The sequence below is a fragment of the Hibiscus syriacus genome, unplaced genomic scaffold (genome assembly GCF_006381635.1).
Source record: "Hibiscus syriacus cultivar Baekdansim isolate YM2019G1 unplaced genomic scaffold, ASM638163v2 tig00110020_pilon, whole genome shotgun sequence".
NCBI classification, from domain to species: Eukaryota; Viridiplantae; Streptophyta; class Magnoliopsida; order Malvales; family Malvaceae; genus Hibiscus; species Hibiscus syriacus.
The window spans coordinates 2,124,906-2,139,607 of NW_024062568.1; the positions used below are offsets into that span (position 1 = coordinate 2,124,906).

Below are 14,702 nucleotides of genomic sequence, written 5' to 3' on the forward strand. Positions count from 1 at the left end.
CATTGAATTTCGCAGGCTTTTCATTATGACTCATGGTCATAGGTAACGTTTGGCTCGCAGCCTGAGTCTGTGTAGCGACAATCGTATTAGATTGTGAATTGGATGAAATATCAGACATTTCTCTGTAATCGGAATCAAAACCGAAATAATAAATATAATATGAAACGAAATATATATTTACCTAAATATATTACCACAATAATCTGTATGAGTTTAGATTGAACTACAACATAAGGAATCTGTCTTAAGATTGTTGCAAAATATTGAAAAATAGTGTTGTAGTATTACAATCTAAAAAAATTTCGTTTCAATAATAAAGTTAAAAAAATATGAAATTAAAATAGAACCTGTAATCGGATGAAATTGAATATGTAGAAGAAGAGTTTTGTTGAGACTTGAATGAACATTTTCCTTAAGGCAAATTCGTCCTCTCCTCGGTGCTTTGAATAACGTTGGACGTCGGTCTCCCAAGATACAACAACAAACGTTCACAACAGTAAGCACAACCGTATTGAACAATCGAACACAATCTTTGTCTTTATCTATCACCGGAAAATAACTTTTGAAGAATCGGAGAATTGAAAGGAAAGTACTTGAAAGAAAATAGTAAAAGTTGTGTGTTGAAATGTGTCAAACTTAGCCTTTATATAGGGAGAGGATTGAAAGGTTAACCTTTATTGAAAGGTTAAGACCTTTAAATGAAATGACTTAACCATTTGATTAAAAATCATAACCTTTTAATCAAAAGGTTATCATGGAAAGATATGACCTTTAGAGTGAAATGAATAACTATTTTCATGAAAAGACTTAATTATTTTTCATGAATAGTCATGATTCAATCAATTCATTTATATTTTCCTACATTAACAAACTTAATTGATTAGTTTTTTAAAATCTTAAATTTCTAGAAAATTTCAGTTAAACTCTTCTATCACATCATTATTTGTATATGATTAACATGTTAATACTAACCATTACATCAATATTATGAGCAGTCATAATAGAATTGTAATTGTAAATAATTATTCGATGATTATATTTTTGAAAATCTAATTACTATTAAAGACAAAGCCAAAACAAGGATGAAAGGTTTGTGTAGGATGCATGAAACATGGTAAACTTGGTAACCTTGAGAATAACATTGCACGTGTAACACCCAATTTAGGGGCTAAAATTAAGAAATTATAAAGTGGTGGAATAATTGGTATTTTGAAAGAACAATGGTTAAATTGTAAAATTTAAAGTTGACAGACCGTTTTATGAAGTACAGGAAGTTCAGTGACTAAACTCTTGGTTTAACCATTTTTAAATATGAGATGTTATAAACCCTAATCCCCGTATATTTTCTGGAAAATTTTCCAGTTTCCCTCTCCCGTCAACCCGTCTTTGAACTCCGATCTACTTGCCGTCCGACCTCCAAACGACGAGTCGAAATCACCATCGTGTTCGTTGTCAATCGAGAAACAAAACCCCTCAAACCTTTCGTCGTGAATCATCGCCGTTCGTCGTGAATTTCAGTCGGAAGTATCGTCGATAATAACTCGGTTTAGTTGGTTTTTCATCGATTCACGACGATCGGTCATCGTTTACGACACCTCCCGCACCATCGTGTTCGTTGGATCGTTTCGAGTTTGCCGGTGTCATCCTTGGTCTCCGTCGACGGCGGCGCGTGAGGAGGTGAAACGGTCAAAGTTTTCAATTTGTTGAAATCGAGCTCTCCGCCGTTCAAAATTGTGAACCGAGCTTTGTAAGTATCTCGAAATCGCTCAAAATAATTTTTAGAAATTTTTCCGGGATTTTAGCACTGTTCATGCGCCGCCACTGCGCGTGGGGAAAAAAATGACTGGTTTGACCGGTTTTGGTGCATAGTTAATCGGTTTGACCGGTCACAACCCGACCCGACCCGTTGACCCGACCCGACCCGTTGACTCGACCCATTTACCGTTGACCCATTGACCGTTGACCGGCGTTGACCACTGTTGACCAAAACTTTGATTGGCTTTGACCGAGTATTAAACGACCTTTGACTTTGACCGAGTATACCTATCCTGACATTTTTCGACGTTCCAAATCTGATTCCGCTGTCCGTTTTTGGAAATATGAACCCGAAGACCTCGAAATTACCGGTCAAAACCGTTGACTTTGATTTTGACCGAAAATTCCAAATTTCTGAAAAGTCATATTTTATGCTTTCGACGTCCTGAATCCGAATCCGAAGTCTGTTTTGCCAAATTCGAACCCGGTAAGCCATCTTTCACTGATTTATTATCCGATTCGATCTATTTATCGTAATTAAGCTTCGTTTCTGATATAATTTATGTTGATATGTATCTGAGGGATTATTGGAAGTTGAATTGAAGATCAAAGGCATTCGAATGGAATTTTTATGGTCGATCAGTATTGCACGAAAATCGGGTAATACTTTACTACCTCTTATGCTTTATGGAACATGTGAATATTGGTAAATGCATGATTAAGATAATGTTGGTCTCATTTATGTAGTTAATTAGTTTCTACACTCGATCTGAATATGGTAAAATGGTTCAGTAATTGATTATGGTTCAGATGATTTTTATAAGAAATTGAGGGATTGTTAGAATTAAATTACAAGTTCTGTGCTTAGTGATAAAGAAATCAACATGGGTTTGTAGCTTATAGTTTATTTCATCAAAGGTTAAATGTTAAAGGTACTTGGATGGGAAATTATGATAATACTCCGGTAGGGTAAAATTACGAAAATACCCTTAAGTTAGAAAATGACAAGAATTGTCTCTGGAAGTGGATTAATAAATCTGAAAAGAATTATTGATCTACAAAAACTATTGATGTACATAAGAAATGTTAGTTTCACTTGGAAATTATGGATAACCGGTTTTTAACCCCAAGAAGGTTTATGCTAGATACTAGAAGTCTTTTAAAGAATCATTTCAAGATCAAAGAATGTTCGAGGAAGCAATTAATCATAGGATCTCTATATATATTATTTCGTTAAGAGCTAATATCGAAATTATCTGGTTAAGAAATTACGAAAGTGCCCTTGAGAGATAAAATAGTCTGAATTGACCCTGAATGAGAAAGTACTTTGAGGATTTGTACTTAACTCGATTAAGTACAAATTTAATTGTTAAGATCCTGTCTTTGTACAGAAAAATTTATGATATTCGTTTGTAAAATCTGAGAAGACACTTGACCCGAAAATATTCGAATAATGAGTAATACTTGAAGAGTAATTTATCGGGGGTATTCTGCTGTTAGAATTGTTCGAAAGGACTGAAGTAAATGATAAGATTGAATTAAATAATAAGATCGGATGGCAGGAAAAGATTGAAATATCGTAGATCTGTAAAATGACCAAAATACCCCTGTAATGAAAATGACCGAAGAATATCACCAAGCTCAGGAATGATTGGATCTCGAGCTCTGAAATAAATGGATAAAACTGAACACCAAAATTACCAAAATACCCTCATGACCTATACCAAGTAAATGCCTTGGATTTAAGGAATCCAAATAAGCATAGGTATTGGCCTACCTTTAAAAGTAATCGAACACAATTTAAGTGAGTAGATCAACCCTAAAGCTATGTCAATACCTGAATGGCATAGATATTACTGGAATGCGTGTTCGTCTTCTTAAGTTTGACTCGATGATAAATTTTGGAAGTATTCAACTTAGTTCAACTATGGATCGCATTCAGTACTAAGAATTGGACGTTTGCTCGACAAATCAACCACAAAGACCAAATTGAATGGAACAGAAGTGCAGCATGTGTCCGAAAATCAGGAACGCTTGAATTACTCTGGAAAATCCCGAAGTATCTGGAATGGACTTGAATGCTAAATAAATTAAGTAACCACAAGGACTGAGGATTGAATAAGTGAGTTGGATGAATCTGGAAATGTTAATGAACATATATGATGTAATGTTCTTATGGATTATGAATTACAAAATCAAGTACGTCAGTATTTCATGATATGGTGAAAGCGTGAACATGAAATAAAGACATTAGAAGATTTATTCAACGTTAATTTCGAAAATGATATATGAACAAGAATTTGTGGTATTAAAGAGTAAATACCCTGGAAGGAAAATGAATTGACCAGTCGACATAGATTATTAAGGTTCTGAATCTTCGTTCTCAAGTTGTTCGATTATCCGATCAATTGACATGGATGCAAAGGATTCTGAATACCCTTCTGATTACGTACATCTTCTGAAAACTGTCCGAATAAGATATGATCCTGATAATTCACATTCTGAATAACTGATGATTCTGTCAGTTAATGAACTCTTCCAATAGTGATTTTAAATTCCGATATCCTATCGGTATACTGAAGATTCATGTTTCTCTACCTGTTAAGAGTATCCAATACCTCTGAATAATATCTGTAAACTCTGGTGTGTTCCTTAATCATAAAATATTTATCTGATTTCCGACTTGAATTCTGTCTGATACATTACCTGAATTCTGTTCTGATTTCTGATCTGGATTCTGTTCTGATATCTGATCTGAATTCTGTTTTGATTTCTGATATCTCCGTTTACCGACGAAGAAATGTTTTATCTGGGGGGGTTTATTGTTGGAGGAAGATTATCTACAGACTCCTCGACTTTGTGCTCAAGGTCTAAATGGCATGTGCGGTTGGGTGTATGGTTCTGGGGAATCTGCACATTTATGATGTGAACGGATGGGGTATATATATATATATATATATGTTTTAAAAAAAAGATCTGAAAAGTTACATGGTTTTTGGGAACACACTAGAAAACCTATTCTGATCTCCTGAACATAGACATCCGAAATATTTCCATCTGAAATGAATACTATTTGTTTTACATGCGATATCAATGGACCTCAGCTCAACATAAAGATCTGTAAATATTTGAACCAATAAGAAAAATATGTTTATCTGTATCTGCACGTTTTTCAGCATCATCTGGTAGTTTTGTATTACTGAGCTTTTCGAAGCTCACTCTATTACTCACCTTTTCAGGTTAAAAGAATTATACCAGTGCATCTATCAACTTCAGTAAGGGAGTTCTTCCGGCGTTGTTGCAGAGTATGGTACATGTGATTAGGGGGCATGTAATTTTATTTTGATTTATATACGTGTTTGGAAATCTGTTTTATTTTTAAATAGTGAAAACTGATTTTATAAGTTTACATGTTCTGATAAAAAGTTTTAAATTTTCCGCTATTTTTACAGTGGGACACTCCGGTGGCCCTAATGTGACACCCCAAATCAGATCGGACTACCCTTATCGGTCTGTGGGGGTTACAGCACGTAACAAAATCCAACTTCAAATGTCAAAAAAATTTGTAGTGAACGTCCAATTGTCTGAATAAAATTATGTCTTTGTTCTCACGTTAATAATAGAATTTGAATTGATAAAATTTTAACATCACATCCATATATGCGTTTACTGCTACGATTTAGACTAGGTGTAGAATACTTAAGTGAGAATTTCACCAATCCTCGGTTTTAATTTTGATTTTTATGAGTCGAATTTAAATTAATCAACATATGATATCGAATACTTATAATATTATATGGTTTGAGCAAACATCTGCACTGAAGAAACTGCTACAATTAACTAAACAGCAAACGCCTTTCCTGCTGCTGTACACAGTAGGAACTGCAGAAACAGAACAAAATAAAAGTATATACAACCTTGATGATCAGCAAGATTTCAAGTACTTCAAACACGGAATATAAACTACCATCCCCCCTTGCTACCACCACTCCCTTGTCCCCAAGAAATCGTTGATTCCTTACCCCATGCGCCTTGATTCCCGCTACTTCCTTCTCTGTCTTTCGGCTTGTTCCAACCCGATGATGCCCCTTCATCTGCAGTTTTCGGTTCAACTTGTTCTCCCGAGCCGGATGCTTGATTACCCCACCCTCCTCCAGCACCAGTAGTTGAACTTTTCTCCCAGCCATGTCCTTGATTGCTGCTGGTAGACTGCTTCCAGCCTGACCATTTGTTCCCATCAGATGAATTGGATGACTTCCAACTGGTATCTTGATTCCCACCTGTTTCATTAGTTGAACCACCGGCTTTGTTCCAGCCACCAGATTGATTCCAACTGGAGGATTGGCCTCCATTATCCACATTGGATTGACCCCAGGTCTTCACTCCGCCTCCATTCCAGCCCTGATTCCCCTCTTTGTTCCAGCCAAAAGACTTATTTTCACCAGAATCACCCCCATTGTTCCAACCACAATTTTCATCCCTCCTTCCACGTCCTCTACCTCCATAGCCTCCCCTATCACCACCTCTACCTCTATCACCCCTACCTCCATAGCCTCCACGATCACCTCTACCTCCATAGCCTCCACGATCACCACCTCTACCACCAAAACCTCCTCTGTCAGATCTGCCCCATCCTCTATCTGATCTACCTCTACCCCGAAAGCCTCCTCCATCTGAATCCCCTCTACCTCTAAAGCCTCTACCTGAACCATCTCTACCACCAAAACCTCCCCTCCAACTTCCACCACCCCTACCGCTAAAAGGCTCATTTTGGTCTTCATTTCCACTTCCAGACTTCCAATCGTTTTTCGGTTTCCAACCAGAATCCTGGTTTGCATCCCCGGCTCCTGAATTCCAGTTGCTTTTCTTGCCCCAACCTAAATCCTCACCTGCACTACTGGCACCAGGGTTCCAACCACCTTTTTTGCCCCAACCAGCGTCTTGTCCAGAATCAGTTCCAGTACCCCAACTACTTTTCTTACCCCAGTTTGAATCCTGACTTGCATCTGCTGAGCCTTTCTTCTCCCAGCTAGAATCATTGGTTGCATCACCAGCAGCAAAGTCCGAATCACTTTTCTTAGTCCATCCAGGATTCTGGTTTGCATTACCAGAACCAGAGTTCCAACTGCTCCTTTTGCCCCAACCAGTGTCAGGACCAGCATCAGTAGTACCAGAACCCCAACTGTTTTTCATTGATTCCTGATTTGCATCTGCAGATCCCGAGTTCCAGTCACTTTTCTTTCCCCATGTAGAATCTTTGGTTGCATCACCAGATCCAAAGTCTGCGTCATTTTTCTTAGCCCAATCAGGTTCCTGATTTGCACCAGAACCAGAGTTCCAACTATCCCTTTTGCTCCAACCAGAATCTTGGCCAGCATCCTGGCTAGCTCCACCACCAGATTTGGTGTTTGAACCACCCCATGATGATCCCCCAAGTTGATTGCCCCATGATGAACCTCCATCCTGTTTGCCCCAAGCAGTTCCAACATCGGCAGCCTTTTCTTTATTCCAACCATCAGATTGATTCAGTGATGAACCTCCATCCTGTTTGCCCCAGGATCCTTTGGCATCTTCTGCAGCAGGCTTTGAACTACCCCAATTTCCCTTGCTTCCACCAATACCATCGTTATTGTTCCACTTCTCAGCAGCATTACCCCAAGAATTATCTTGACCGACACCAGCATCATTCTTTTTCCCCCAACTTCCCTGATGATTTGACCTACATCATTAACACTTGACTTTTCGCTTTTCCCCCATGATCCTGTTTCAGCCACACCTTTACCTTTATCCCAACTGTCATTACCAGCATCTTTTAAAACACCTGATGGATCTCCACTAGAGGTAGTTTTACCCCAAGCATCAGATGCACCGCCACCAGAGTCAATCTTGGGAGCAGAATTATTCCAACTTCCCCAATTAGCATTTTGATCACTGTCACCTGTAGCCCAAGCTGATTTTTGTTGTGTGCTCGTGTTATTTTCCCAAGCAGAAGATGTGCCATCTACAATATACAACAATGAACACGCTTTAAGCACAAATTAAATACTGTATAACAGTTCACATTTATTGGAAACAAGATGCATCATTTAAACCTGTTTTTTATCATTATCCACAGAAGGAGCTGCTGCACCCCAAGATGAAGAATGGTTTGCAGTCACCTTGGTATCCCATGCAGAGCCTTCACCATCTAGAACATAGAGTGAAAGAGAACACCTTTAAGCATGCAATAAATTGTTTTTAAGGCATTGCCCATATGGCAATAATGGGGCAGTAATTGTACCAGTCTTGTGATCACTGTCCCCAGTACCAAATGGGTTTGAATTATCAGTCTGCTGCTGCGACCATCACAAAAACATATATAACTACTTCCATGAAAGAGTACAAATTTGACGGAGGTGAATGAATATTACATATCATTCATCAGTTATAATTCGGTGGGTGTTAACAAATTTGTGCATGTGAATGTTTGTGTTTGTGTGTGTGTGTGTGTGTGTGTGAGAGAGAGAGAGAGAGAGAGAGAGAGAGAGGGGGGGAGGGAGCCAAGGAGGGAGAGAGAATGAAAGACGAACCACATTGCCAGGCCCAGAGAAACTAGGCCATGAGCTCCTGCAGAGAATTGAAGACCATGGTCAGCATGCAGAAATGATACCACGTTTAAGAAAAAGAAAAAGATATGAGGGGGCATATCTGCCAAAGGTTTTGGCAACCAGGAGCCACTGGAGAAAGGCAGGGGTTGGTTTTTCTTTCCCTTTTTTTTTGGTTTTTCTTATTTGTGTGGGGGACTTCGTACGAGTAAATTGTCATGAGGAAAGGTCCCACAATCGGGAGCAGATTGTACGTATTTTATTAAAAGCATTCTTTACCTCAAACATGAGTTCTACTTAGGGATGGGCATGGGTCGGGTTGGGTCGGGTTTTTGGTCCACCCGACCCGAAAACAAGAGAGCCTCCACCCGAGACCCGACCCGACCAAAACAAGGTTTCACCCGACCCGACCCGACCCGAAATAATAAAAAAAATATTTTTCGGGTCGGGTCGGATTTTTTTCACCCTAAACCCAAACCCGACCCCGATTTTTTTTTAGAAAAATCCGACCCAATCGGGTCGGGTCGGGTTTAAATGCCCATCCCTAGTTCTACTCTACATTTGCACTCATCAAGGGTGGATCTAAAATTTTTTCATAACAAAAATTGAAATTCAAATGCTAATAGAATTATTTTACCGTTATAAACAACCACACACACAGACATATATATATTCCTATATGTGACAAAGTCTGCTTGTTTACCTCTCAGCACTCCACCCACCACCTTCAGCCGATGTTCCTGCACCACTCAACCAATCTTCCAAAAACAGAGTGTGGAAAAATGATTAAATTCTATCAGTTACAGCCAGGAAAAGGATAACACAAGCATGAAAGAATAATAACCAACCTCATGGAATTACTTTAATTAGGACTTTACAATATTATAAAACCCAAACTTCACGTTATAACAAATTCTTACTCGAGCAAACCATCAATGAATATTCATGCCTCATTTACAGAGAAAGCATCCAATAAAAATGGAAAGCATAATGCAATTGACATTTGAACAAAATTGCATACAAGTTATTATTTTTGACACATCTTAAGGTAGAGAACTTCTCACCTCCAGTCGAAGCTTCTGATCCAAATGGTTTGAATGAACTTGATCCATCATGCTCACTTATAAAGGATGTATAAGAGCACAACAAAACATATTAAGATAACTGTTACAAAGGTTACAGAAAGTAAATTAATCAAAGTTACAAAATCCAGGTACTTTGTATTTGCAGCAGTGCTCTTCCCTTGAACCTCAGCAAGATGCTCATTTTTAACTATAGAAACATCAAGAAGCCATTTGTGTCATCACAGGAAATATAAGCCTATATAACCCATCAAAAAGATTATCCATTAACGTACCAACCTTTAAGAACCTTCTGCTTGGAATCCACTTTTACTGTAACATCTGAACGATATACAGCTAAGACACGGCAAAGGTACCCTTTCAAAGGGCCCACTCGTATTCTTAATGTTTGACCAATGGAGAACATTCCATCTGTGTTCCCTCTGTTGACTGCATGTGAAATAATTAATTTGTGTCAGTGACTAGAGATTTGAATACATGATTACTATTGAGCCAAAACTGGAGAACGGAATTTTTAGAAACATACAGTTACTCTTAGTCTCCTTCTCTTGAGACTGCCAAGGCTTCTCAGGCGATATTGGGGACTTAGGAGATGATACAAAATCCCCAAAATCTAATGTACCACCAGGATCACCACCCTGAAGAAAAATTAAAAATTCAATATAGATCATGAGAATCTCAAGATGGTGAAAGAGTAAGAGACTATGTTCAGTTCAGTTACAACCTTCTCATTGCATTTATCTAAATGCTGCTTGATTTTCTCGCACATTGGTGATTTACAACAGAAAAAGCCACCATTATCTGTTTCATTCTCATCATACAAAAAAATTGTCCCTCTGTAGATTTGTTTAACAATCCCTTGTTTACCCTAAAATGTGAGACAGGTAATATGTCAATATACATCTAGTCCACTAAACACAAATAAAAATATACAATGAGAAAGTGACTTAAGATTGCTGCCACACCTCATATTGACCTTCCAAGACTTTAACAGTGTCGTTAATGGATATAGTCTTTGAGTGCTTATCTAGTGCAGTGAACTTCGTATCCAAAGGCCCATTCTTTAACTCACGCTTGTCAACAGTCACTACAACAGGTCCTTCTGGAGCCTCTTTTAGAATCTAGCACATGGATAGCAGGTAAGAAGTCGAAATTATCAGAAGTAAATAATATAATTTATTTACCTTGTAACGATCATCTTTCTCCATGCCAACAATAAGCCCAAAATCTTTCCGGCTGCAATGGAAATGAAAATGGACATAAAATAGATTATTAACAAGTTGTTGATACGTGGTTACTGCTATCGCAGACTTCTGTTCAAGAATTACCTGAAACAGATAAGGTTATACAGTTCAAAGCTATCCTCCAAACCTAACCCTGACGAACCTTCTCCTTTCTCACCTCCTTTTTCATTTGTAATTGTCTTTTTCTTCTTTTTTTCACCATAAAGTTGCGATAGCCACTCCAGATCATCAGATTCATTATTATCAGAAGTACTAAACTTTAGGAGCTCCTCCTCTGTAGGTATTATACCCCAGCAGCTTAAGGAATCTATAGATACTTTTTTATACAGATATCCATCCTTTAGCATCATGCCATCAATACTTGAAAACCAATGCCAGTATCGCGGTCTCGTCTAAACTGAATTAGAGGTCGAAACTCCCTGCACCAGGCTTAAACATTAACATAAACATCTCAAAAGCAATGAAACAAATAAACAATTCATAGAGCAGGTGTATTACTCTAGCTCAATTGAACTTATCAATTTTGGTGCAGTATAACACTTCTATTGATGGAAACTCCAGCACCCTGTAATACAAAATCAATTATTTGATGAAAAATCTAGTGCATATAAATCTCCAAAGAAATATAAGATGTCAAACAATGCAACAGAGAACAGCAGAAAAACAAGCTTATGTGGAAAATTAGGATTATTACGAATTTTGCAGCCATTGCTTGCAGATCAATTCTTGGAATGAGCTTTACAGTTGCTCTTTTCTTTTCATTGTTTACAGCCACAACCTGCAGAAGAAATTTGACAGATAATAATTAACAATCTAGAATTGGGCATAGAGCAAACTTGATTTAAACATATAAAACATGTCTACCTGGGCAAGGTCCCCCTTATACTTCCCATTCTTTATCCGAGCCCACATGCCTTTAGAGATTTCACTACGTTTAGTTCTGACATTGAGCAAATGGTAAACTTCACTGCTTGGTACTGGTGCCACTCGTGAAGAATAAATGTATGTCAATCCTTTACATGCCTAATATAGAAGAAAAGTATGTTAGCGCATAGACACTAATAAAATAATAAAGCCATTTTATTTTCTGGTGTCCTAAAACATAATTTACCTCATTAATATCACATTGTTTGTCAGCTTCAATGTAGAAAAACCCTTGACATGATCAACAGAGAATGCTGATATTATCTGTAATTTTGTTCCAAGTGATTTCATGTCAATAAACTTCTGCATGAGACAGAATGCTGAATGCCTTTCACGTCCAACCTACATACAACAAATTTAGGTGAAGAAAAAGAGAAATGGTAGGAGTACATGAAGATTACATTCAAATTTTTAGTAGGATATGTTACTTTAACAACACATCAACCATACCACACATTTAACTTTCCATATAATAGGATCCTTGGCCGGAGGCAAGGTAGAATTTTTGACAATTGATCCCTTGGCTTCATAATCTTCCTCGAACGTCTCAAACCTAGCACCATCCCTGTACCTCTCCTCCATCATTTTGTCAAACTCTCCTCGATCACCTCTCCTTGGGGACAAATGGAAAGTTGTGGGCTTTCCAGGGATTATTATTTACATCAAGATCTGGTTCTTCTTGCAAAAATATGATAAAAGGATTGTTCTTTACTTAATCAGTACCACTTTCACAACCAAACAACCAAAAAAAATTCATCACAAAAACTCAAGGATGATAATACAAGCACAATAAACCACTTTCATAACCAAACACCCTAAAATGATTACTCATGCAGAAGCAACAAAATGTCATCAATAGTTCCAGTTTTTTTTTAAATATACTCTTCCAAATTATGCAACATATTAAAAGTAAAAAAATCCTCCAAAAATATTTAAAAGAAAAAACAAATGACAAACCATTTTGACGGTTAAAAGTCAAGGACCTCCACAACCAAAAGCCCTAAAAACCAAAATGATGAACAAAATCAAAGGGAAAAGCCCTAAAAATCGCAGAAATAAGCGGCCGTAAGATGCAACCCTCCAAAACGAAGCATAAAAATCATCACAAAAAAAAACAAAACAAAGAAAACATCGATCAGATCAGCCTTACAATCATCGACATCGCTGTAATCGCTGGCGTCACTAACATCATACTCAGCAGAGTCTTCAAAGAACTGAAGCACTCCCCGGTTCCTCCGTTTCCGACGGCTCTCCTCCGTTCCGCCTCCGCTTCTTCCGGCGCTGACCTTCCGTTTCCCATAAACCACCTCCTTCTCCTTCCCTTTCGACGACATATCTATCCTTTCAATCGAAGTTTCGAAATTTTCTATTTTTCCTCGGATTTTTCTGCATAAATGAAAAACCAGAGAGAAAATCGCTTTCTTTGAGGGTTGGTGTTTTTGTTTTGAAATGATTTTTTTTTTTTGGCGAGAAAGATGAAAAGCGTGGCTCTGATAGTGAACTCCAAAGGTGAAATAAGTAAGGGTAAATTACACTATTAGTCATTAAATTATTATATATATCCTATTTTAGTCATTAAACTATTTTTTCAAAATTTGACCATTAACATTACGTCTTCTCCATTTTGGTCACTGACAGATATGGTTTTATATAATAATAGGTGTCTCCAAAAGAATATATTATATCGAATTAATTTAAATTTGAAACAATTTCATAAATATAACTTTTAATATTTAAAAAAATCTATTAATTTGACTTATTTTTAAAGTCTGATTATTAAAATCATTGAATTATTTCAACATAAGATCAAATTTGTAGATTGTATAAATTTTGAGATTAAAACTATTATTATATTAGAGATATCATCTTCTTTCTTAATCTTCTAACAATTAGATATTAAAATGAAAAAGTATAACGTAATTAAATTTTGAATGAAATGGTTTGGTGATGAAAGTAAAATATAAATAAGAGTGTAAAGGGTGGATAAGTCTTTTAATTGGGGGTTTTCGTATACACAAAGACTCGAACTTGATCCATAAAATCAAATATATCAACTGCAGTAGGTGCATTTATTGCCAACAAAAGCAACAAGTAATAACTGCTATATTTATTTTTTTATTCCACGCTCAAATAGAAGACTAAGCGCAAACATCACGTCCCCCGATACTGGCGCATAAGCCATAGAACACTCCTAATCACCATAGCATGGGGCACCCAGCGGATAGCAATCTTGAGCTACTGCAGCCGGAGCCACCATCCCTAAAAGCACCACCACCGGCGCAATTGCAACAACTAGAAAACAAAATGGAAGATCTCCGTTATCAAACTCTCGCTCACTCCTGCAGGGAAAATAATAATAATAATAATGAACTAACCTCCAAGTGATATATATACGCTTAAATATACATAGATTTTAATGTTAAAAAAAACTATAAATAGACGCACCACCAAATTAATTGTGTTGTTAAGACCAGGCTAGTGTTATTATATTTCAAGGTTTTTAAACCCCTAATAACAAAAAGAAACTCCACTAGTTACCTAGAAATCATGTATTTCATATAAAATATAACTGGTTAATGATAAGACATGATAAAATTAGTCATGAATGTTTATATAAATAATTATTTTAATCTTTACAGTTTTTTTGGAGCATTTTAGTCCTCGTTTTTTACTTTTTTTTGGGGGTCAAAATAGTTCTTGTTGGATAAAAATATTTAGTTGATTAACTGTTAATGCATGTTGTTCACGTGTTATTTCCATATGTGTTTAATTTTTATGATTTTATTTATTTGAAACTCACATAGCTTCTTTACCCATATGACATGTATGTGTAAAATTCAAATTTGTAGACCTATGATTAAATTAAATACACAAACTTTCATAAAAAAATTGTTTGACCTAAAAGTAAACTGGAAAAAAAGAAGAAGGAATTAATGAAAATAGTAAGTTAAGGTATACTATTATCTAATTCTACCAAACCCTGCATTAAAATTAAATTTCATGTCGGACCCAGCTTTTGCCTAACAATGTAAAGAAATACAAGGGTTAAGGCATTCCAACTCAAAAATAAATTAATTGAATCAAGAAAATTATTCTATGATCAATCTTTGTTA

The 14,702-nt window shown here is 36.7% G+C and overlaps 1 pseudogene; it reads right to left on the reverse strand.

The window, feature by feature from the left end:
* Positions 1-5,572: 5,572 nt before the first annotated feature.
* LOC120213405 lies at positions 5,573-13,041 on the reverse strand (annotated as a pseudogene).
* Between the last annotated feature and the right edge of the window lie 1,661 nt (positions 13,042-14,702).